The sequence below is a fragment of the Dipodomys merriami genome, unplaced genomic scaffold (genome assembly GCF_024711535.1).
Source record: "Dipodomys merriami isolate MVZ:Mamm:240054 unplaced genomic scaffold, mDipMer1.0.p SCAF_35, whole genome shotgun sequence".
Taxonomy (NCBI): domain Eukaryota; kingdom Metazoa; phylum Chordata; class Mammalia; order Rodentia; family Heteromyidae; genus Dipodomys; species Dipodomys merriami.
Window position 1 is genome coordinate 9,817,649 of NW_027205048.1, and position 24,533 is coordinate 9,842,181.

Here is a 24,533-nt window from a genome sequence, read left to right on the forward strand (position 1 = left end):
GTGTGTGTGTGTGTGTGTGTGTGTGTGTGTGTGTGTGTGTGTGTGTGTGTGTGTGTGTGTGTGTGTGTGTGTGTGTGTGTGTGTGTGTGTGTGTGTGTGTGTGCCCATCTAGGGCTTGAACTCAGGGCCTAAGTGCTGTCCCTGAGCTTCTTTTGCTCAAGGGTAGCACTCTACCACTTAAGCCATAGCTCTACTTCTGATGTTTTTTGGTGGTTCAGCAGGGACAGGAGTCTTACAGACTTTCCTGCCTGGGCTGGCTTCAAACCATGATCCTCAGACCTCAGCCTCCTGAGTAGCTAGGATTATAGGCATGAACCACCAGCTCCCAGCCCATACAAACTCTTGAATGGACAGTTTGGAGTGGATTTAATTATTCCGCTTTCATAGGCACATACGATGGACTTCCTTTATATTCCACACCTCCCGTCCCCCTCTCATTCCCCATGAGAGCCTGACTGCCCGGGAGCTTTACCTTGACACCCTGGTCTTCTCCATCCCACAGCGGGTTTGGATGACTATTAAACATTAAAGTAGTTGATCATTATTCCCACAATTCCTCTTACTCTGAGTTCCAATAACCAATGCTCTGCCTGGCTTTCCCCCTGGACTTGGTTCTGGGGTGGCCACGCAGAGCATCTATGAATGACAAAATAAGCAAGGCAGTGTGTTCCAGAGTCACACCGAGGTCCTGCACCAGTTGGCACAAACATTCTAGCAGACTGCCTGGTGCCATCTGGAGCTCTACTTCAGCAGTGTTTTCCTGGACTAGAAGCTTGACGACCTGGCCTCATTCTCATCACCACTAAGATGGAGATGATACCGCTGCTTCCATGGGTTGTCTGCACGTGAACTGAATGAATCATATATGTGGGCTTTTGAGAACAGTGCAGGGAGGTGGCGCAAGGCCCGCGAGGAGCCCACTGTCTGCCATCGCCATTGTCATCAGCTCAGCTGCACCGGGCAGCACTGTGCAGAGCCAGGCTCTCCGGCCTGGACAGACACACGCCACACATTTGTTATGTGTAAGGAAAAAAAACTGTAGGCCAAGAGGAAAATAATTAAAATTTCAAAATACATTTGAAAATTCCCAGTGTATAAAGTTGAACATAAAAATGTTTAAGCCTGGCCTTGAGAGCACTGGGGAACAGAAAGAAATCTGTCCAGTGTGGTTCACAGGGAGCCAAAGAATGGCATGACTGGTTCAACCAGTCCCACCTTCCAAAGAGGGCCTGAGTCCAACTGGGGCCTATACCTCTGACCTGTGCTTCCTCCCCCTGCATCCCTCTGCTGGCCTGAGGCTAGACTTGAACGTAGTAAGGAGAGTCTGTAGCTCACATGGCTGCACTCCGGTAAGAGTTCTAAGGAGCCTCCCAGCTTCCATTCTCTAAGGCCACAGATGCCATTACCCATAACTGACAGGCCCAACCCATCACAGCTGTTGAAATTCAGCCTCAAGGACATAACTTCTACAGTAGCATCATTCTCACAAACAGTAGCTTCTCTCTAGGGCATGGTGGAGCACTGTTCCCAGGGGTTCACTGCGGATCTGTCCTCTGGGTCTTTCCTTGGGCCTGGCCTTGGAGGCCCTTCCTGTGCCTTCCCACCCTTCTAGACCTTTTCTAGTCTCCATCCACTGGTGTTACACTGCTCTTGGCTCCTCTGAAGTCCCAGCAGGAGCTCAGCCCGAGCGGCTCTGCAGCCATGTCTGTGACCTGTAACTCTACAGAGACAGCAAGCACGACTCCACGTGATGCTACCGGTTAGTCCTCTAATGGAAGGGTGAATGCTATGGGCCCTTAATAACTACGTGTAGACTGAAAGGCAAGATTCAAGGGGTGACAAAAGACCCCAATAGTACTCAAAGATGTGGGACTAAAATCAGGTTCATGTGGTACTGAGTGTTTGGAAAGTTGTTTTTCATGAGTGTATGTGTGTTTCTAGTGGAAATGGCTTATGGCATGCTTTTATCACTTAAACTCAAGGTTGTTGTTTTTTTCTCCTGTGTATATTACCTCTGCTCACCATGTGTGAACAAATAACTATGGTCTGTGGGAGAGGTATAAGCCAAAGCCCAAATTGATGAAGTCAAGCACAAGATATTTTGAGCTCTAGTGAGTATAATACATGAACTGTTTGGAGGAGGGAAAGAATGCATAATTCACCAGGGTTCCACATGGCTATTTATTCTACCAGATCCTTTCTTACTTGTATAAAGAAACACAGATAACACACCGACATAAGTCACAAAGGACTAAATTCAAAGATGTTATCCAGTTCTCTAATGGAAAAAAATATCAAGCAAATAGAATGTAATAGAGTATTAAGTTAATCATTGCTGTTCTGGTTTCTTTTTCGGTTTTGGTTTGAAGGCTTTTTTTTTTTTTTTTTTTGTCAGTTGTGGGGCTTGAACTCTGGGTCTGGGCCCTGTCCCTCGGCTCTTCAGCTCAAGGCAAGTGCTCTACCACTTGAGCTACAGCGCCACTTCTGGAGGCTTTTTTTTTTTTACAGGATTCTATATGAGGTTCTATATTAACAATGATCTGAGATAGGCACCAGTGGTTCACACCTATAATCCTAGCTACTCAGGAAGTGCAGATCTGAGAATCAGTTTGAAGCCAGCCCATGCAGACAAATCTGAGAGACTCTTATCTCCAAATAATGAGCAAAAAGCCAGAAGTGGAGGTGTGGCTCAAGTGGTAAAGAATAGGCCTTGATCAGCAAACCCTGGAGTTTAAGCCCCAGTATCATATAGATGTGAAAGTACTATGAACAATACTATGAACTAATTTTAAAAGGAGAATACAGAATAGAATATTAGTTTAATGATCTGTTCCTTGATTCTCAAGTACACTTGATTCATTATCTGTCTGGCTAGGACTACTTTGTAAAAGCTTAAAACACATAGAACCTCAAAAAAGGTATCTCAGTGATTGTGGACCACAGTACTAATGTTGTAAGCTATTTAATATAAGCTGTTTACCTTTTGGTAATGGATGGAATTTAAGTGATCTTGCAAGAATGACAATAATTTTGCCTGGTTATCTTTATAGTGGACTGATTTTTACCTTGGTCCCTTGCAAATAAAAACAATTTTATATATTTTGATTATAACAAAGACAAGCAATTGACACACTTGGTATTCCAACTTCAAACTGTGTATCTGCATCCTGCCTTGCAAATACAAGTAAAAAGAACATCACAAGTCAGAGGAGATCCGCTCCTCACCAACATTACCACTTTCCTGTTAACACGAGTCAGAATGCGGAATTCCAGGGTACTCCTCTGCTACGAAGCTGGTAACCCATTTGAAAAAGGTAATATTCCTGTTTTCGGCAATTAATCATGCTCTTAAAAAGCAACAGGCATGGAAGAATCACACATCTACGGTGATTTTTTTTCAAAGAAAACAATTAGTAGCCATATCAAAAAGCTAATTCAGATTAATTAAAGAACCTCCACATCAGTTAAATGTAATACTTCCTCTTTCTCTTAATTCACTGTATACAATGTGTTACTAAAAAGGGTTGGTTTCCAGGATAATAAAGAATGACAGTTGAAGGGTCTGGGCTTAGAAGAAAACTTTGGGGTCTGTAACCATTTTAATTGCACATAATTATGGATAAGGAAGTGGAACAATTTAATTTCTGGGCTTTCATGGAATTAGAAGGCTAATGGAACAGTTCTCAAATTGGTTATTTAAGTACAATTGCATGAAGCTGTTTTTCATTCTGAAGCATAAATGACAATCAAATGAAATGTCAAATAAATTCTTTTCCATCTTTTCATTTACAGCATATAATGGTAATTCAAGATCTAGTGGAAATTATCTATGGAGATTTAGAACAAGTAAAGTAAAATATACTTTGGATTTTTTTCAACTTGAAAAATACAGAAAAGTTTAAGAAAGGCAAGATCAGTCCACTCTCCAATGAGCAGAATGTCTGTAGGAAAAGACACAAGAAAGAGAAAACTGTATTGGGCCAGACCCGATGGCTCATGCCTGCAATCCCAGCTAGCTGGAAAAAAAAAATCCTATGAGAGGATCATAGTTCCAGGCCAGCCTAAGCCAAAATAAAGTTTGTGATGCCATCTCAACCAACAGAAAGCTAGGCAGAAAGGAAGCACCTGCCATCCAGCTATGCAAGCAGCAAAATAACAGGAGGATTGTCCTCCAGGCTAGCCTGAGCATCACTGCAAGACCTATCTGAAAAAATAACAAAAGCAAAAACGGCTAGCGACATGGCTCAAGAAGAAAAGCAGTTGTCTAGCACATGCAAGACTCTGAGCTCAAATCTTTGTATAGCGAGAGAGAGAGAGAGAGAGAGAGAGAGAGAGAGAGAGAGAGAGAGAGAGAGAGAGAGAAAGCAGAAAAAGAGAGAAAATTGCATTGGTTTCTTGTGACAGGGAGCTAGTTATACAGGAGTAGCACTGGAGGTAGCTTGGCTTTTAATAAACATGTTATTATCTTGGGATGTTATTTTTAAAACAAAATTGAGTTCATCTTTATGCATTTACCCATAATGTGCCCAATTAAAAATGAGATACCCTTATAGATGGCCATGTTCTTCTGACCTGAAATCCCTCTCCTATAGAATCCCTGTCTGAGAAGTCATACCCATAGTCAAGAAAGCTACTCCTCATCTTGGGCGATATCTAGCTAATGACATGAGCCCTTGGGCTGATAATGGTGGGACACTTGGTAAGAGCAGGGTGAGGAAATGTTACCTGGGGGAGGGCCGTCTCCTTTCTGGTGACAGAATCAACCAATCTGAACAATAAAAGGTAGAAGAATTTCCCATCTGCCAGACTCTATAAATTATGTGGCAGCCCAGCTCATTAAAGATGCCATGTTTTGCCACTAGAAGCCTATACAAAATTGGCTACGACCAGCTTTGACTTGGGATGGGTAATGTGCCATTTTTGTTGTCACAGTTTTTCATAGGACCTCAATGGGGTGTACTTCTCTGAAGTTGTTTAAAAACAATGGGTATTGTTCTATCATAAGCCTTTGGAAACAAATCATTTTTACCAACTGTAAATAGTGTTAAGATAAAATTTTTTCTTGTATAGTACCAAGTTTTGTTTTCTCTTTAGATTCTCTTTTTTGCATCGCGGGCCACAGAATTGTGTCCCATCCACCATCTCCTCTCCTCCTTTGTCTTCCAGCTTCAATTAGAAGTTTGCTAACACCGCGATCTCCACTCAATCTTGGACCTTTGCAATTAATTTTAATCAGGCTTGTTATCACTTTTTTTTACTATGTAGGAAATAAGCAAATATGTAACTAAAAAGCCGTTTATGTCTTTTATGAAGGTAACAAATAAGCAATTAAAAATTCCTTCTCTGGGTGACTTTGCAATAAATTAACTTGTTTTGTCCGCATCGAGCCGGTATAATGTCATTTACTCTAGAGTTTTGACAGTCAGGTTTTTTTTTATCCTTGGCAAAATTAGCAAGTAATATTAAGATCTAAGAAATGACAATTAGTTTGTGAATTAGGTGGGATATACAATGTGTTAATTATTGAGGGACCAGGCTGCACGCAATTAAAATTTAGCATGTAGATAATGATAATGCAGTAGGCTTCTGAGTATCTAATGAAGTTGAAAATGTTCATTACCAATAAATTAATTCTCAGTTGCTTAACCAGTCTTTAAAATGTCTATACAAAGGGGCTGATCATAATAACCATTATTATGCACAAATAGAATAATAACCTAAGATCTTGAAAGTCTAGGAGGACTATCATTTTATTGTTAGCGTTCCCTACACACTGACAGAGAATCATTGCAGAGAGTCAGAAATAGGCTAGCCAGAAGCAGCTTTGCTCAAAGAATGAGCTGAGAAGAGGGCAGGGCATTGGGAAGGGAGTTGGGTCAGGAAAACCTGTTTGTTTGAAATGGGCCTTTATGTTTTAATAATGATTTTGAAATATCTTCCTAATTTGAGCTAAATTCACTTCTCTTTTGCAATTCAAAGCTCAGTTCCACATCAGTTTCTTATTGTTTATCGAGGCCCCTACTGCTGTAGAAGCTAAAGCATCCGTGACAAATGAAGTATCAAGAAGATTCCATGCTTGCAGGGGTCAGACATGAAAAAACAGGTTGTTCTACCTCAGCACAATAAATCCCATAACAAATAGAAAAAAGGTATATGTGGAATTGCTTTAATATGTATCAACTATTTCTGAAAGATCCAAAGTGAGATGGTTGTCTACAGAGACAATGAAATAACTCAAAAAGGATAGCCATGCGCCGATGGCTCATGCTTGTAATCTTAGCTGCTCAGGAGGCTGAGATCTGAGGATGGTGGTTCAAAGCCAGCCCAGGCAAGAAAGTCCTTGAGACCCTTATCTCCAATAAACCACCAGAAAACCGGAAGTGGCGCTGTGGTTGAAGTGATAGAGCACTAGACCTGGGCTGAAGAGCTCAGGGACAGTGCCCAGGCCCAGAGTTCAAGCCCTACAACTGACAAGAAGGAGGAGGAGGAGGACGAAGAGGAGGACGAAGAGGAGGAGGAGGAGGAGGAGGAGGAGGAGGAGGAGGAAGAGGAGGAGGAGGAGGAGGAGGAGGAGGAGGAGGAGGAGGAGGAGGAGGAGGAGGAGGAGGAGGAGGAGGAGGAGGAGAAGGAGAAGGTTTTTCCTTGGTTTCAGTTCTGTTTTTTTAATTGAATTCTAAGCTTACCAAACAACTTCCCTAGCACTTGAGCCAACGTCCTAGCCATGTTTTGCTTTAGTTTGTTTTTCAAGGTCTAACACCTTCGTCCTGAGGCTGGCCAGTTTTGAACCTCTATCCTCCTCCCTCTGCCTCTTCAACAACATGCTACCACACCACCACTAGGTTTTGAGATGGGGTCTCATTTTGTCCAGGCTGGTCTCTATCTCTACCTCCTGAGAGCTGGGATTACAGATGTACCAGCAGAGAAGGTTTCTTAGAATCTTAGTGGCATCATTTTTAGACTTTAAAATTTTTTCAGTCTTGTAAGTTATTATTATATCATTTTCATCATCTTCTGTTCCCAAGAGTTATACATTGCCTTACAGTGCCTTATCATTGTCTTCTGGATAGTTCTGTGTTATAATAATTCTATTCCTCACTGCTGGTATTTCCTACATTTTCACTATACGTTTCTTTGTTCATAAAGTTATTATTTGCCTCTCTTTAGGCTACAGTATATGTTCAGGCAATGTTATTGCATATACATAAATTTTCTAAGTTGTTTAATTTTGAAGAATTTCTTTCTGTTGCTTTCATATGAATAAATAACTGTTTGGTAGGGGGACTTAGTGGTGGCTCTGTCTCAAAGATTCAGAGACAAGGCCCTGGGTGCAGGAAGATGGTCTTGGACAGGACAGGAAGGGATAGGGATGATGGAAACACTGTGGGTGCATGGAAGAGCTCGCACCACACGTGGAAACTGGGATTTCTAGTCATCCAGGACCACTGAGGAACCATGCGGACTGTACCTCTAACCACATAGACTTTGTGTCCTGAAAAGCATGGAAGGCCAATTTCTACCATTGTTCAAGAATTTCCCTAGGAACACACATTAACTCCTATTTGATCTAATTTGATTAACGAGCTTAGGAAAAAGCCCTTTGGCAGAGAAGCTCCTGAAAAGGCCTGAAATGAGAAGCTGACAGCCACTGCCCCCTCAGTGCTGTCATGAGCAGCTAAAATCACATCACAAGTGAACGGGGAGACGAGGTTGGGAGCAATGAAGAGATCTGCTGTGGCGGACCACGTAATCTCGGCACCACAACCCTTCTTACTCTGTTAAATACACCTTTTTCCACATATTAAATTCAACAGAGCAGGCAGAAGGCTAAGGGCTAGAAGCAGCCCAGCTGCTCTCTCTATCCCTGAACAGTCTGTTAAAACCTTACACAGGAGCCAGTTTTCTGCATCTCATTTTCTCCGGGAGCCTAATGTGATTCCCCTCAGAGATGCCTTCCCTAGAACATCCTGCCAGATGTTTAGGGCCCAATCCCTTCCCATGGAGGGAACGATGGGAGACTGTACTTCTGGTACATAAGACGCTCCTCTATGGTTTCTCAGGAAGTCAAGACTCAGACGCAAGGGACCTCCTTCACCCTGATCCTGTGCCCTCTGTCCTGAGAGGAAGGCAGTGGATGAGTGGGTGCGACCCACCCAGTCACACATCATCCACACTCACCCACCCGGTCCTGGTGCTGCCATCTTGACATTCTCAGTCAAGTTATTTCCTGACAGTCGTGGCTTAACCATGACCAGTTGCCGAACCTGACCACAGACATGGCATTCCTAGTCATGCTCTACCAACTCCACTTTAGACACAATATCAAAGCAAAGGGGCAAGTAGGCCAAATGCTACCAAGAAGAGTGGGTAAGAGGTTGGGTGCTTTGGTTATGGGAAATCACAGAGAAATGGTCCAGCAGAAGACCACCTAGTAATAGCAGCAGTAGATGGCCCTCGGTGTCTGAATTTGCCAGACAGAACCATAGGTCTGTTCTCAGATTAACCTAGCCAGCCTCCCAAACTGTCAGTGAGCCATTCAAAACAGGCTCTTACAGTTCTGACCCGGAATCAAGTGTATCACTGGAAAGCATCCCATCCTGTTTTCTCTTTCTTTGGGAATCATTCCATGCCATGCTTTGCAGAAGAAACAGCAGACTTCCTGCATCCAGAACACTGTATTCTGATAGGCCATCCCTGAGCAAACTCGTGACTACACGGAAAAATGCGATTCCACTTTTCAGTAATAGCCTAGTGAACAGAGGTCATGTTAGCCCACTGGCCTAATAAGCTGATTTATATTTATTTACTAAATATGAATCATTTGGTCTAATAAAAATAATGTCTAACACAGCAGATGCTGTGATGGGAAAGATGGCCTCCCACTTTGAAAATAAATGTCATGTCTTTACCTCAACATTTATTTTTGGTAAATGCACGAGTCTCTGCCTTGGCATTTAAATAGCAGCTGGAGACCTTAATCAGACCAATGGAAGGCTCTGGAACTGGCCGCAGAGAACAATTGACTTTTGTTGACTAAAAAGAAGTTCAAAGTGTAATGCTGACTACTGTATACTCCCTGGGGTGGCATCTGGGGAAAGAGAGAGAAATGATTATCTGGCCATTTGGATTTGTTTGTGCATTTGAGCCAAAAGAAATGACCTTCTTGAGCTCCTCTTTTTGTAGGAGAAAGACCACCGCGAGGTTATCCAACTCACTCTTTTCAAAGAGGCACGTGCAGAGACTGCAGGACTAGAAATGGGTCTCCGAGATGTAAAATGCATTGTCTGCCTAAGCTGCTTCAGAAGGAGAGCTTTTTTAGAAAATTTAGTTCCATGGCTTTTACGTTATTAAAAACAACAAGAAGATTGGAAGTGTAAAATCCCCTGATTGTTACTGTGCTTTTCTTAAGGTTTTGTTTTTAGGGTTTGTTGTTGTTGTTGTTGTTGCTGTTGTTTTAGGTGCTGTCTATTACAATGGCAGAGGTTTGTATAGGTTTCCAAGTTCAAAACTCAGCACATGATTCAATAGTTTATATGCTAATAGCCAGCAGTCAAGACCACTGACTTCTACAGAGGTGGTGTTGGCTTCTTCATGTGAACACTGATGACAGTGTCGCCATCCCCTGCAGATGTTTAAAAACGATGGAGAGAACAGAAAGCCACCATTTTCACTAAAAGTGAGGAGAGAGAAAGAAAGAGAGAGAGCGCACTGGATGTGGTGGCTCATGCCTATAATACTAGCTCCTCAGGAGATGGCTGTTGTGCCAGCCTTAGCCCAGAAAGTTCGCAAAACCTTGCCTCTATCAATAAAAATCTGGACATGGTAGTATGTGGCAATCATCTACCTACCCAGGAAGCATAAATGGAAGGACTGGAGTCCAGGCCACTGTGGGCAACATGAGAGCCAGGGGAGGAAAAGGCAGTTCACTCTAGCCAACTAGCAATGGCAGCACTTGTGTCCTAATGATAGAGCTCTCAACTCATCCTTCTACAATCTCCAAAGTACAATCAGACCAGAGCTGCTCAGGTCCAATTATGTTGGCACCATCGTTCTTGGACTGAGTCTTTGTATCTTCCCACTCAAAGGACAATCTGACTCTCTTCCCCTTACACCACCACTAAGTCAATAAATACAATGAGTAGAATGGAGAGACACCAGAAAGCCTCTTGCCACCTGGGGCTCTGGGAGTCCAGTCCTGACACCGCGTAAGAGGCCCTGCGGGTGATGGAGAACCCAGTGTGGCTGACGTTTAACTCTGACTGTAAAATGGAAGTACCACTACTTCATTGGATCTTAAGTGGTCATTTTCTTCAATGCAAATCTTTCTACTATGGCAGGCGATCAAGCAAGGCTAGAAAACAGCATTCCATAAGGGTTTGGCTCCACTCAAGCCTTCTCCTTGGTTGCACTTTTGGAGACAGGGAGGAAGGTGCTAGAAGCCGCGAGGACCTGAGCAGTGGAGTGTACAATGGCAGGGGAGGAGAGAGTGCTGTCGTTCTCACTTATCAAAGGGCTCAGATACATTTCTAGAAAACTGCTGTCACTCCCAGCTGAGGACATGCTCTTTCCTTTCGCTTCCTGATTAGTGTCATTCCACCGCTGAAAAGACCAAACTTTTCCCTGTTATGTGGCATAAAGTCTCTATAAAATAAAGCGTGCGGTTCCTGAAAATATTCATAGAATGTTTTTTAAATGTTGACATGGTTCAAGAGTTTGGCAATAAATTTCCTCCCTAATGAGACACCAAAAAGAAAGCAAACATTTGATGTTATACCCAAGGAGAGTTGGTTTTGGAAGATTTATGGACAGCCTGTGCAAAAACTGTCCTTTCCTTCCAATGAGTTTTTAATTTGGAATTGATAGCCTCCAGGTGTCTGTATTTGCCTGTGATGTTAGATGTATAAAACTGTAGTCCTACATATACATTTTTCTTTTTACCTTCTTGAACTGTTCCTCTCTTGTGTCAGGATCTTTGGGGTCGTTTAAGCATAGGACCTATCATCCTTTAGGCCTTTTCCTTTCCTAGTTCCATTGCTCTCTATTCTACTGCTCAGGCTAAGATGGGATGCACTATACTGAATAAGACTGATAAAAGTCAACAATCTTATCTTGTTCCCAACTTTGAAGAAAATGCTTTTAATTTTCCCCCATATCATATGTTAGCAAATAGTGCTGTCATATTGAGATGTGATCCTTCGATTCTTAGTTTCTCCATGGATTTTATCATGAAAAGATTAAATTACCTTGAACTGTATCGTGAAAAGATGTTGAATTTGGGGCAATAGCTCTTTCTGTACCTGTTAAGATGATAATGTTTTTTTTTCTTTGATTCTGTTTTTGAACGGCATTACATTTATTGGTATTACATTTATGGCATCTCTGGATGAAGTCAATTTGGTCAAATGTATGGTCTTCTTAATATGTTTCCAATTTAGCTTGCAACTGAATTCAAATTTATCAAGGATTTTGGCATCTATATTCATCAAAGAACCTGGTCTATAATTTTTGGTGTATCATTATCCAATATTAGGGTACTCCTGACTTTGTAGAATGAATTTAGAAGTAGTCCTCCTCTTTGTCTCTTATGAAATCATCGTAGAATTGGTGTTAGTTTTTTAAATGGCTGGCAAAATTTAGTAGTAAATCTATCCAGTCCTGGGTGGGAGGTTAATTGCTACTTCAATCTCATTGTTTGTTATAAATCTGATTAGTTTTTAATTTTTAATATATTTTGGTTCAATTCTAGTTGGCTATAAGTGTTTAGAAATTCATTCATTTCTTCTTCTAGATCTTTTAAATTATTAGCATTTAAAATTTCAAAATAATCCATAAAGATTCTCTAGATTTCAGTTCTCTCCCTTCTAATATGCCCTTTTCTCTCTAATTTTATTAATTTAGATCTCTTTTGGCTAGTTTGGCTAAAGAATTGGTCAACCTAGTCTGTCTTTTCAAAGCACTGACTGTTTGCTTGATCCTTTTTGTATTTTAGTTCTCATTTTATTTATTTTCCCTCCAGTCTTTACTTCTCTTATATTTTGGAAATGGCTTTGTTTTGTTTTTCTGAAACCTTAAGGACATCATCTGGTTATTTATTTAAGATGTCTCTGCCTATATTACAAAATCAGACGGAATATTAACAGGAATAATTTTATCTTCAATTTATACATCTTACTTCAGGTCGGGTCTTAGTGTGTTTTGGGTTGCTGTTACACAATACCTGAGGCTATGTCATTTGTAACGAGGGAAGTTTAGTTAGCTCATGGTTCAAAAGACTGGAAATCCCAACACAGGTGACCCTATATCACAACGGAAGCCTCCCAGTGTCAGGCTTGGCCCCTTCTGCTGCCCCCATCTGACGGTAGGAGTGGAAAGTCAAGCAGGAGAGCTGTCTCCAACCTCTTCTGAGCAGCCCTGCCAACTGACATGCCTCAGACTCCTCGTCTGTAACAATGAGGGATTTGGACGTGACTGAGTTGGCACTTAAAACTCCATTTTCCAAAAATGTATGGCCTGGCTTAAGGCACCACCGTGTACTGTCCCGAGAGTATCCAGTATGCTATGTAGAGAATGTGGATACGTAGTTGTGTCTGCCAGTACGGGGGCCTTGCATACTCACATGTCTTCCTTGCTCAAGGATGGTGCTCTACCACTTGAGCCACACTTCCACTTCTGGCTTTTAGGTGGTTAATTGAAGATAAGACTCTCAAGGTCTTTTCTAACTGGGCTGACTTTGAACTGTGATCCTCACATCTCAGGTTCCTGGGCAGCTAAGGGTACAAGCATGAGCCACCAGAGCCTGCCCTTAGCTCCTGAGTTCAATCCAGTTCAGCTTCCATGACTTTCCCACATCTCTACATCCAATCACTGTCCCCCAGTGCCTTCTTCCCAATACCCACCCTCCACCTCCTGCTTGCCCCCTCTGCTCCTGCCCCTACACTGGGTCCCTTAGCTCCAAAGCCTTCCCACAGATCCCTTTCCCCATCTAGGCCATGCATGTCCGTGCATGGTGCTCCTAGGCTACCCTACCACACCCAACCCTCTTCATCTCTGACCTGGAGGAACTCAAGTCATCTTCTGGCCTGAAGCATGCTGCACCCTCACCTGGCTTCTCCACGGGACTAGATCCCTAAACAAGGCTGAGCTGAGAAACGGTGCCAGATAGGTACATTTTGGGCTCTGAGACCCTACAGCCATTGCTCCAAGAGGTCCACTGGGGAAAGTCACAGAGCCTGCTCAGGACAGAAGGGGAAGGTGTCCCCTTCTTTGGAGAAGCACCAGCAGCTCACCCCTCATGTCTCATCAGACCACCACCATCCTCCCTCCCCCCTGCTCTCCCCTGCAATCCTCCGAAGTTGTTATGTTCCATGGGAGTGTCATACACACTGCTCATGAGAACTTCACTCCTGCTGCCATGGCCTGATTTCATTGGACTGAAGTTACTATTGCCCAGGATTCAAGCTGGCATGATGGTCACAGCCGTAGGAAGGACAAGGGCCTTAGAAACATGTTAGTTTGATCACATAGGAAAAAACACCAGCAACTCTCTCCCTCTCTCTCCCCAGTCCTTACTAATTATTTATCTTTTCTCCCTGTTTACAAAAGAAGTGATTGCATATTACAAGATGCTCACAACATTACAGAAATGCTTCTTCTAAGAAGTAAAAGTCTTCTTTAACTTGTGAGGGTTCAATGTCAGTAGCAGCTTGAGACACATGTCCCCAGATCGTATTTGATTACATGGATAGTTTAAGTCTTGTTCTAAAAACAGAATCATACTCTATTTGAAATTTATTTGAAATCATTTTTTACTAGTAGAAGGTTTTTAATATGTAAATAAAAAAGATCCTGAATTCAAACCTCAGTATTTAAAGAAAGAGACAGAGACAAAGAGACAGAGATAGAGACACGGGGATCTTCTAAAATGTGAAGCATTTTATTGTATGCACCATAATTTATTTAGCCTGCTCTCTATTGGCTGACATTTTGTTTACTCAACTTTATTAGTGAGCTATCTGTATCCCAGAGAGGCTGACTGGATTGTAGTACAGATCTGTGCATGTAACCCAGCCTGCCTCTCTCCCCCTCTGTGCATGTAGCCCAGCCTGCCTCTCTCCCTCTCGGTGCCTGCCTTGAGTTTCCATTTCTTGCTGAACTTCCATGGGCAGGGCAGGGACTGTGCTGGAGTAGAGCTCAGAGCCAACCTTCATCTCAATGATTCTAGAAAAGAAATGAACACAACCAGTAGCCCCAGCTCACAGAATGACAGCCAGGTCTTTCCATTAAAGAATGAGTTAGACACGTGCCATCCCACTGAATTAGTAAAAACTTGGAGACAAAGAACATGAAAGAACAGAGAGGGGGGAAAAAACCTGGTGTCTGGTCCTTAAATCAATTTTTGATAATGAGTGTCATATATTTAAACGTTCACACATAATCATCACATTAGCATTAACTATACCATCAAAGACAATCTGATTACATAATATGCTTCTTCATGTAGCACCATCATGAACTTGTTAATACATGTAATTATAAATGGAGAAGTAGTGTGGGGATAGATCCAGTAAAAGTCTCTGGATGTCTGAGTGTGTTTTCCTGCTGTCTCCCAGATACTTGAAGAGAGCTAACTAACTGTCCAGGCCTTATGACACCTGGCACCTGGGAAGGGCCACTGGGCTACTCCTCTTCCTCAGATTCCAACCTAGAGTATCCCAACATTTCTCCAGAGTAACTGTGGCTCTTACACTAACCAGGGGGCTTGGGCTGCAGGAGGCAGATGCCTGACTACTGCTGGCCTCACAAGAATGAGGGAGAAGGGATCCAAAAATTCTGGGTAACCCCAGACCAGTGGCCCGTGCCTGTAATCCTTAGCTACTCGGGAAGCTGAGATCTGAGGATCATGGCTCAAATGAGTGAGAGGCAGGAAAACAGTCCTGGGGCTGCTTCACAGTCCTGAGCATGGTGATCAGGACAGGGTTGGGAAAATAGATCATGCTCTGTCGAATCTTGATTCTCATCAGAGAAAGGGGAATATTATATTTAAAAATGAGATCCCTTCGAGTCCAACATTCTGTATATTGCTACAGAATAATAGCATTCTTCCTCATGTTGATGTGATAGTGGCACAACCAGATTATCGTTGGGTGTCCCATGGGTGTCCCTAAAGGGAGCCTCACTGTCTCCCAACACAGTAACCAGAGGCCCCTGCCGATTGCATCCTTCCTCCTGCAGCTGCAGTTGCTCACACCTCTGTACAGCATCACGGAGAAGCCCTCTGTGACCACCCTGGCCATCCAGCCCCCAGGTCATCTGAATGGCTGGGTGTTCTAGTCTAAAAATGGCAGAGAACTTCCGCACACTGATGTCATCTTTTTTTTTCAAATGAGCCCCCAAATCAGCTAAAGCTTTGCCTAGAACAAAGCCTCTCTAATGACAGTTTTGTCCCAACTTCCATTCCTCAACCATGGTAAATTATATCCTAGTCAAATGACCAGCTAAGCAGTAAATCTCACCAGCCCTGCTGGCTCTTCTGGCTCCTGATGCTCTCCTTCCAGAAGCCCCCTTCTTTCCAGGAACAAAATAATGCCCCTAGACACTTCAGTGGATACCCGTGCTCCCGAAGGGTGGAGAGAGGATGTAATCCTTATTGGTAGCATCTGAATTCCTGCCAAAAATGTCCCTGACATGCTTTTACACACTAAGAGCAATAGTAGTATAAAAAGTACACAAAGTTGCCACGTTTTAAGTGATTTCTTGTAGCCTCTTATGTACTTAAGACTGGACTTAGACATAGGTAGAACACACTGTCACCCATAACTCTCTCCCTCCGCCTCTGCCCCCATTGGGGGATAAAAAAAGAATCTTTCTCACTCTCGCCTTATTCTCTTAGGACCTACCACTTCCAAGGATACGTGCCCAGAACCAGCCTCCACTGTGGTCAACTGTCCATCAAGTGACCCTTCAGTCATGTGGAGCAAGGTAGGCTTTGATCCTGTCCTTCTCAGCTCTATTCTGTTCTCCAAATTATGAACAAATATAATCCACTCCACCATGCCCATGTGCTCTCACTGTTTTTCTTCTTCTTCCTTCTTCTACTCTTCTCTAAATTGTGATTTAAATAGAAAAGGAAGCACAGAGTATTATAGTAGCCAGGACTAGCAGTCTCAACCAGACTTACGATCATAATGCTTTCAACTGTGTGCTGTGAATTAAAGTCCTCAGATAGTATCCAGAACAACCTTCCTTGCATGGATTGCCTAACATTTCTAGTTGGAACTATTTTATAAGATATAAAGTATGGAGACTAGTCTTCCTGAATCTTGTTTACATGAATTTTGCATCTGTATATATGCATATATGTATATAATGTGTGTGCATGTGCGTGTGTGTATATGCATGATGATTTATACAGAACGATGGCTACCTACCAGACAATAGGAGTCTTGACAAAGAGGGAAATGAGGGGCTCCTGGAGGCTGAAAGCATTCTGTATCCTGAGTTGGGTGGTTTTTAATGCTATGTATTCTACTTTTCCATGCATTTATAGATTTACCACAGCACACTATTGTTGTTTTAAATCATTAATATTCCTTGACATTTACCCATCCAACTTTCTTGCACATCTAATGTTTTCCATTAGGGTCATTGCTCTACAGATCTCCCTTTAACCTTACCCATAGTCGCAAATCTACTACAACTAATTTCTCTCAGCTTCTATTTGTCTAAAAATATCTATATTTTGTCTGTATTTTTGAAGATTTTTTTGCTGGACATATAATCCTAGATTCATATTTACTTCCTTTCAGTGACTTAAAGATGTCCTGGGCTTGGAGACATGGCTCAGATGGCTAGCTAATGAGCAAAAGGATTAGGTACCAACTTTGAGACCCAGTCTCCGACCAAAAAATTTAAAAGCATTTTTCCATATTCTTCTCACTTCCATAGATTTTGTTGAAAAGTCATCCATCATTCTGACTGCCTTTCCCAGTCTGAGGCAAATCTACCTCTAATTGTTTTCTCCTCAGCAATGGTAAGTTTCACAACGCTTCTCAGAAATTTAGTCTTCCAAGTGCCATTTTCTACATCTCCTCAGCATCTCTCTATGCATGCAGGAATCTCAGAAGGCAGTCAAAGATTTGGCAGTGATTTAGGGCCCTCTCTCCACCCCTCCCCAGTTGTGGCCAAATCTTTTTCAGAATCTTGTTCTTCATTCCTGAACTGCCCAATGCAGGCTACTTTGATGGGAACTAGAGCTTTGGTGACACCTTGTGCTCTCACTCAAGGCCAGTGCACTACCATTTGAGTCACAGAGTCATTCCTGGTGTTTTGGGTGATAAATTGGGAAATAAGAGTCTCTTAGATTATCTGTCTGAGCTGTGAGCCTCAGATCTCAGCCTCCTGAGTAGCTAGGATTACAGGGGTGAGCCATCAGCACCCAGATGGTAAGGGAAATTTTTAGTAGCGAAAAATTAAACATTCACAGACTCTTTCTTCAAATGAAAGCTTATGAACAGGGGGGAGAAGAACTAGTCCAGCATTGGCCAGGTCAGTAAAAAGTACACACAGAAAATGGGATTATATATCTGGTCACATTCTTTTAAACTCTAGAAGTTAGACAAAATGCCATGGAGAGGAGACAGTGTAGCTCTTGGATTCAGAGACCTCAGTTGAATACCAAACCTACTATTTGCCAGATACTTGCCCACAGAGAAGTGATTTAATGTCTCTCAGGCAACACTCCTCATCTACAAATGGAGACAGTAACAGCTGGGTGAGAACTTTTGTTAAAGAGTACGCCCCAAATATGCAAAAGTTGTACATGGTTGTACATCTTACATTTTTATATAGGTTGTACATAACAGAGCATTGTGCCCAGTTTCATGGTTCTCTGGGGCAGAAATGTTTCTATTTCTCTAATTGACTTAGATCCTATGTCTCAGGGTCAAACAGTTGGTTGTTGAGTAAATGCTTGATTTTTACTTGCCCCTCACTAAAAATATTTCCACATTAAACAGGTCCCTGAAACATTGTTTAAGAGAAGGGGGAAGAAGAGGAATGGCAAGACAGTAGAGAGGGTGAATTTGTTCAAAGCACACTGTGTGCTTGTATGGAAATATCCCAATGAAACCCCCAAGTATTATCAGTGTAGGTTAATTCAAATTTTTGTTTTGGAAAATTTAAAATAGGTCCCTATGATCTTAAGTCCTGAGGTATCATGATCTGAAATAGCACAATGGGACATAAGATTGTATGGAGAAGTATTAGTCTAAACAGAGCTTTTAATTGTAAATCGAAGGTAAATGGAGATGGGCTCTATGGATGTGTGCTTATGAAAATTGGCAGTCGAGAAAGTAATAAGAAATTGAAACTGCTACCTGAAATGCTTGATATGAATTATAAACTGATCTTCTGTAATAGCCCAAATATCTCTAAAGACATTTAATGTAATCATTAAACCAGTAGCATACTCCTTTTTTAAAAAAAAATAAATTTGCTCTACCGAATATGTAAATGGATTAATTGATAGAGGATCATGGGAGCCTTTACTACTGTCTGTTGATCATCTTGTTAATAAAAGATCATGAAATTATTCTAGGGAGAAAAAGACAGGGTTTTCTGATTTCACCCTCAACAAAAGGAAGAAAATGTGCTTTGCAACTCAACAAGCATTTGATATGTCAGAGAACAAGAAGGACCATGGAAAATAAGCAAATCTCCTGCTAATGTGGTTTAAAAAGAGAGAGAGAGAAGATGGACAAATAGAAACAAAGACATTCGAGACATTTTTAAGTTCTAGGAAAATAAGATATATAATACTGTAGTAATAAAGTGGAAGCTCGCTAGTACTCTGAGAAAGCACAAGTTGTCAAAATTCTCAAGAACTAAAAGGAACATCTAAGAAGACCAGTAACCCTGCAGGAAAGTCTAAAAATTAGAGAAAAAAAAGTAGGTTAGAAGGGTCCTGAGCCCAATAATTTTTTTAATGATTTCTTCAAGCTTGCAAGAATGATCGCTTCCATCCCACATAAGTATGTAAAAGATGGGACATTTCTCACATCAATTCATTAAGCTTACTATATCCTTGATTTCATACCATGAAAATATTAAAGTATGACTATAGATACTAATCAAAGTTACAAGTGAAACCAAGTAACATTTAAGTAGTAATAGCATTGCAATCATTTGTAATTTGAAACAGAATAGTTAATACCAGAAAAACATAATTGGAGCATAATATGAACATAATTTAATCAGATCATCAGATCAAAGGATGTATAACACAGGAGGGAGAGAATGGCCACAAGTCAGACTTTGCAGTCAGAGCAGCTGGTTCAGACACCTGACTGATACAGACCATGTGAAAATTTTGCCTGACATTGAACACACCATTTGACTTCTCTGTACCTCTATTCTGTTATCCTAAAATGAAGCATCTCACCAATATTTAATTTTTCTCCTCATATTATGATCTTCTGACTTTTTTCATAATCTTTCTGACTGAGCACAGATGTCCCCTCCCCGTGTTAGTTAAGTCTTACAGATGGCAAAGGGTCAGCCTAGCACACACCTTCCAGATGCAAACTAATCAGTCCAGAGCAAGATCACCTGTTTCCTGCATCCCAGGAGATGTATTTATTCCTCTGCCTTCTTTATCCCAGGGCCAGGTGCCAGGCAACTAGGGATCATTCCTGTGGCCCTCGGTTACCAAAATTATCCAAATGAGCCATTCCTAAGCCATCCATCCTGCCCTGTTTGGCTTTGCTCGAAACCTCCAGTAAAGGCCATGGCTTAACCTTTCTCCTGAATCCTACCTTTGCCTTGGGCCTCCTGGCCAGACAAGCATCTTCTCTATGTGAGTCTGTCCTATGAGCCTCAGCCCATGTCTCTAGGACCTTCAAGTGTAAGAAACTGTGCTTTCCTGAGCCTCTCCTCTGTCCCCTCCTGTGACCACACTGGACTGATCATCTCATAAAAGATATGAAACATGGCTGAGCCCCAGTGGCTCACTCCTGTAACCATAGCCACGCAGGAGGCTAAGATCTAAGGATTGCTATTTGAAGCTAGCCCATGCAGGAAAGTCCATGAGACCCTTGTCTCCAATTAACCAGCAAAAACCAGGAGTGGAGCTGTGGCTCAAGTGTTAGAGCACTAGCCTTGAGCGAGAAAGTTCAAGTATAGTGCCCAGGCCCTAAGTTTAAACCCCAGGACATGGTGGAGGAGAGAAGGAGGGAGGGTGAGCAAAGAATAAAGTGTGAGAGATGGAGAGAGAGAGAGAGAGAGAGAGAGAGAAGAGAAAAAACATTAAGATACTTCCATTACCTAATTTATGGAGATAATGAGAGAATGAAATAAATTAACATTTGTACCTAGTGGCCCATGAAAAAAGCACTAGATCAATAAAATGAAACTTTAGCTATCACCTCTGTCAATGCCAGTGGTGAAGCTTTTCGTCATTCCTAGCGATGATGACATTTGCACACTCATGTTCATTACTGCACAATTCACCACAGCTAAGACATAGAAACAGTCTGCATCGTCTACAATGGATAAGTAGACAAAGAAAATGTGATACATATATATATATATATTAGAATTTTATTCATCCATCAGGAATATGGATGAATAAAATGCCATTTGCAGGGAAGCGGCTGGACCTGGAAGAGATTGTGTTAAGTGAAGTCAAGCTTAGAGAGGCAAAGGTTGCAAGCTTTCTCACATATGTGGGAGCGAGATCTAAATTATAAACATATATGAAAACATATACAGGACCATATGTGTATGCACACACATTGACTAAAGCATGGTATACACAGGGTTGGATTCCAATGGTGTAACTCCTCTGAACAATTAACTGACAGTTTAACAAATGAATACTAGGAAGCTGAAACATGTTTGTTTGCTTTTTCGGGGAGGGGGGTGGGCAAGTCAAGGAGAGAGGGATGTTAAAACGAAGCCTCTGTTCAACTAAATGATGCTAATTTAAATGTTTGTATTTTAGATAACAGGAAATGAAATAGCAGTTGTGATTTAGTGAAGTTCACTCAAGGGAAAAGAATCCTGGTTTAGCCAACGCTGTCAATGTGATCTGAGGCTGGCCCAGTAGATCCTACAGACCTGTGTTAGACAGAATTTCTGGCTGGCTCCCTTTGTAGTCTCTCCAGACTAGCAGTGTCCTCCTGCATCGGCTGGGCTGTCATCCCAGATGGAGAACAGATTAAACGTATGAGGCTGCTCTGCCAAACATTTCCCCCAGAGAGCAGAAAGGGAGCCTATGAGACATGGCTGCTGTCCCCTGTGAGAGCATCAGTAGAAAGTGTGAGGTTCCAAAAACACCCACAACTGCTCACCACCCAAAACACAGGGGCGCCCACACAGCCTGGGCATCTGTGTTTCTCCCCACTGGTCCTGAGTTCTGGGCTCCCTGGCCAGAAGTGCACTCAGTCCTCTTGGATCCATTAAAAGCGTCCTCAGCGTGGAGCTGCAAGAACCCAGCTCGAGGCTGGGTGCCAGGACCCACCGCCCCACGGGCCCCTCTCCCCTTCTTCCACCCATACCTGGCAGAGCGCTGCAGCCCAGACAGGGGAGCAGCCCTGCAGAGCCCAGCGCTCACTTCCATTGCACGGCCTCAGCCTGACACCTGGTGGACAAATGTGAAGTCACAAGTGCAGTGCCTACAGAGCGACCCGCCCAGAGCAAGCAGTCAAGCTGGGGAGAAAGGAAGGGGCCCAGAGACCTCCTGGAAGCTTCTGCTAGACAATGCGAGTCTCCAACTAGCGAGGGCCACTGTATCTCCTGCCAAGTGTTTCTTCCCTAGTAGCACACTAAACCTTATAATGCAGCAGGGAAGAGAAACCTTCCTCCCAGGGGAAGAGAGACTCCCCCTCACCCCAAGAATAGGCTTACCCCTCCTCCAGGGCCACAACTACAAAACGCAACCCACGGACATTCTACTCGCAGACCCTGCTGTTCAGGACTTTGCCATCTCCTCTCTGTGAGATGCAGCTGGGCATGGAGGCAGGGAGAATCTGGGCAGTCTGAGCTGGGGAGCTGGGACTCTGCAGTGCAGCCAGTACCCAACAAATGGCGCCTTTTGGGTCATGGGAAACTGCAGCTTTGCTCTCTGCTCCTTAACAGGATGATTAAACTAATCCCAGGCCTCTGTGGGCTGCTCTCCTTCTAGCAGACAGCAAAGTTCAAGACATGGTCCTTGGATGTTCTAGAACCTCCGCTTCAACCCAAGACTAGGTTAGAGCTGATCATCCTCAAGGTACCACATGCTATCCTTGGAACTTCAGTTGGGAGATTTCTTCTAGATGAGAAGCCAAACTCTCGGCCTACAGTTTCTTCCCTATCTCAGCCAATGACACCAATATCCACCAGCTGCCAGACCAGGCTGGCATGGGTGTGTCAACCTGCTTCCTCTCTTTTCCTCTTCAGCCCCACATCTGATCCATCCACAGGTCCTGGCAGCTCTTCTTCCATCTCTGTTCTCGCCATAGCCCCAGCCTTCACCGCCGTCCACCTGACCCAGGCAGAAACCTCCACACCTCCCCCTCCACGTCTCCTCTTGCCCCTCATTTCAATGGCCCAAGGTCTCCCTTGCTAAAGAAAATCATCTCAATTCGTGTGGAAAATCCACAATGACCACCCAATGCAACTGAAATAAATTCTAATTCTTCACCAAAATATTCTTTCCACCATGGGGAGCATCGCCACCAGCTCATGTCACCGTTTGCATAGATAATTATCATATAGCTATATGCTGGCCCATGTGTTTCCCCATTGCATTTCAGAACAAAATACAGTCATAAGTGTGACGCCACAAGATGGTAGTATCCCAGAGCAAAGTGGTCTGGGGTGAATGGAGGTGAGCACACACACATTTCCACCCAAGCCAGGGAAAAGACTAGGGTCCTGGGGCCCTTAATTCAACCTCATTTCTCCCAGCTAAGGGAGAATGGGGGGAGGGGGCTTGCAGAACTTGCTATGACCAGCTTTAGCCTGCAGAGAGCCATACATAGCCTGCCCCTTTGATGGAACAGCAGATCAAGAAGGTGACCCCGCAGCACGCAGGGTGTTGTGGGCCTTCCAGGGCTCCAAGGAACCTCATTGTGCCCTGCCAATTTGTTCCCTGACATTGTGTGTATAGAAGATGACTCACCAGCAATGATTTCAGCACTAAGAACATAGACTGGGGAAAACGAATCCCATTTATAGCTGTATATCCTGAGATTTCCTGTTCTGCAGAGCTGTGTGTATGCAACAAACTCTTTTATTTATATTAATGTCAAAAAAAGAGCAAGAAAGCAATGTGGTGGAGAGAGAGAGAGAGAGAGAGAGAGAGAGAGAGAGAGAGAGAGAAAGAGAGAGAGAGACAGAGAGAGAGACAGAGAGAGAGAGAGAGAGAGACTTCATTCACAACTATTGCAATAGGGAGATATAGGCCTAAGCATCAAATTGGATTTGATTCTAAGTGCAGCCTGGGGAAAGGGAGACTCGTGGCCAAGGAGTGGGGTGGACGGAAAGCCACTAGGGAAACTTTGGGGTTAGGGGCTTCTGACTAAGCTGGCCTAGCAGGATTCTTGCTGCTGATGGCTTAGGAGGGGAGAGGTGGAGGAAGAAGAACTTGGTCAGGTTTGGGAGGGGGCAGACACGGAGGAAATACTTCTGGCTAGCCTGACTCCGCAGTTCTTTCGGCAGAGCTGGGTTTTGCAAGATGATTCAGGAACCTGATTGATGTTCGGCCAAGAAAAGGCTCTTTATTATTGGCAAGGAGAATTATTGATCCTAAACTAAAATAAAAAGGCAAATTGTAGGCCAGCAGTGAGAGAAAAAAAATGTCTATATTGAGAAAACAGGGAATATGCCAGACACTAATTTTAGCCTTGGAACATGTTCAGAGGAAGAAATTAGGCAGATGATAGAGAAGCTGGAAAGAGCCATTACCTATATTGTATCTGCTCTGGACTGGCTTTCAGAGGTTGGAGGGGGAACATAATGCCTTCCTCTTGGAACCCCATAAGATACTTCTCATAGTCTAACCCACCACACTATGCTACCTGGGCTGGGGTCTCCTGATGGGAACTTTGTCGTTTGTGTTCTTGGCCTGGAGCCCAGAACTGCTCACTGACTAGTGCATGAGCTATTCTTACATTGTCTCCTCTGCCTCAGTGGTAGGGAGGAAGTGGAGCCCTGAGGGGTGGGCTGTGTCATGACTTCAGAGCAGCCTCGTCCCTGGGGAGGTACAACCTTCATCCTTGTTATTTTCAACCTAGGAAAATAACACTGTTTGTCACAAGGTGGCGATCAAGACCCACATAGTTTTGGTCAAAGATCTTGGAGCTGTGATTTGAGCATTCAAATCCCAGGAGAGTTCGAATTTGGTGTTTTGTTTTGTTTTGGTTTTGGTTTTGGTTTTTGGGGGGTGGGGTTGTTTGTTTCTTTTCTTTCTTTCTTTCTTTCTTTCTTTTTGCTCTTCAGTATCTGGAAGGAAAGCAACTTCTCTGCCATCTCAAATCAGTGTTTCTTCCAAATAT

The 24,533-nt window shown here is 43.0% G+C and overlaps 1 long non-coding RNA gene across 2 annotated transcripts in view; it reads right to left on the minus strand.

Moving 5' to 3' along the window:
- The window catches only part of LOC138803832 (uncharacterized), a 78,470-nt gene that overhangs the window by 46,688 nt on the left and 7,249 nt on the right, over positions 1-24,533 (minus strand). The gene's annotated exons all lie outside the window — the stretch shown is intronic.